The sequence below is a fragment of the Lonchura striata genome, chromosome 1 (assembly GCF_050655825.1).
Source record: "Lonchura striata isolate lonStrDom1 chromosome 1, ASM5065582v1, whole genome shotgun sequence".
NCBI lineage: Eukaryota > Metazoa > Chordata > Aves > Passeriformes > Estrildidae > Lonchura > Lonchura striata.
In genome coordinates, this window is record NC_140703.1 from 105976428 (window position 1) to 105978535 (window position 2108).

A 2108-nucleotide genomic window follows, 5' to 3' on the forward strand; every position below is an offset into this window, starting at 1 on the left:
TGTCACATTGTAGGGATGAACCGGAAGTGGAAAGCAGCCGTATGGAGCCCCACACGCCAAGTTGCACAAGCTACCGAAGGAGAAGGTGGATCGAGCCAACTCGCCGAACTCAAGGCCGTTCAGCTGGCTCTAGACATTGCTGAAAGGGAGAAGTGGCCAAAGCTCTACCTTTATACTGATTCATGGATGGTAGCCAATGCTCTGTGGGGCTGGCTGGGAAGGTGGAGGAAGGCCAACTGGCAACGTAGAAGAAAGCCAATCTGAGCTGCTGATATATGGAAAGACATTGCCTCTCGGGTGGAAAAGCTGACGGTGAAAGTCCGTCATGTAGATGCCCATGTCCCCAAAAGTCGGGCTAATGAGGAGCACCGAAACAACGAGCAGGTAGATCAGGCAGCAAAAATAGAGGTGTCAAAGATAGACTTAGATTGGCACCATAAGGGGGAGTTGTTCCTGGCTCGATGGGCTCATGATGCCTCAAGTCATCAGGGCAGAGATGCCACCTACAAGTGGGCACGAGACCGAGGGGTGGATCTAACCATGGACAGTGTTTCCCAGGTTATCCATGACTGTGAGACGTGTGCTGCCATCAAACAGGCCAAGAGAGTGAAGCCCCTATGGTATGGTGGGCGGTAGTCCAAGTACAAGTATGGAGAGGCCTGGCAGATTGACTATATCACACTGCCCCAGACACGCCAAGGCAAGCGCTACGTGCTGACCATGGTGGAAGCCACCACTGGATGGCTGGAGACTTTCCCTGTACCTCATGCCACTGCCCGGAACACCATCTTAGGCTTAGAAAAGCAAGTCCTGTGGAGACACGGCACCCCTGAGAGAATTGAGTCTGACAACGGCACCCATTTCAAGAACAGCCTTATCAACACCTGGGCCAGAGAACATGGTATCGAATGGATATATCATATTCCCTATCATGCTCCAGCTGCCGGCAAAGTTGAACGGTGCAACGGACTCCTTAAGACTACCCTGAAGGCACTTGGTGGGGAAACATTTAGAAACTGGGAAATTAACCTGGCAAAAGCAACCTGGATGGTCAACACCCGGGGGTCTGTCAGTCGAGCTGGCCCTGCTCAGTCAGAACCCTTACACGCAGTAGATGGAGATAAGGTCCCTGTAATACATATGAAAGGTATTTTAGGGAAAACTGTTTGGATTAATCCCACCTCAGGCAAAGACCAACCCATTCGTGGGATTGTCTTTGCTCAAGGACCTGGTTACACTTGGTGGGTAATGCAGGAAGATGGGGAGACCCGCTGTGTACCACAGAGAAACTTGGTCTTAAGAGAGAACTGGGTGTAAGATTTCATGGTGTGCAGATAGAAATAGAATAAGGGGTGGATAATGTCCTGGGTTGTAAGATAAGCTTGTATTCCATTTGCCATCTGTCGAAGGCGAACCGGTTGGACAGGTTTTTTGTTATCTCTCTCAGAGACAATGGTTTGTGTATACACCTTCGACTGATTCAATGAAGGGGGTCCCACCCAGAGGAGAGAAGCAGCTCTCTCCCTCTTCTTCGCGAGACTCCGAGAGAGGCAGCTCTCTCCCTCTTCTTCGCGGGACTCCGAGAGAAGCAGCTCTCTCTCTCTCTCTGCGCGGGATTCCCGGGGAAAGCAGCTCTCTCTCGCTCTCTCTTCGGCGGCACTCGCAGCGAAGCAGCCGGCGCGCAGAGGCGACGGCAGCGGAGCTCAGAGGCAACCCCGGCGCAGAAGAAGACCGGCCCCACTGCCACCAGATCTTCAGAGGGAAACTATACCCTTCTAGAGATCACCACTGCAGCTACAATTCACCAGCCACTGCAAGGGAAGCAAATTGTCCCAGTAGAACTGATACTGGCACCCCGCAGGTTCTGGACTTTTTTTTTTTTTTTCCTTTCACTGGTTTTGTTTGTACCGATTGCATTTGCCTTTTTAAATTGTTGTCTAGTTTTCTCCTAGTAAAGAATTGTTACTCCCACTCCCATATCTTTGCCTGAGAGCCTTTTAATTTAAAGATCCTCGTAATTCAGAGGGAGGGGGGTTTGCCGTTCTCCATTGCACAGGAGGCTTTGCCCTCTTTCACAGACTCCTGTCTTGTCGAACCAAGACACACAT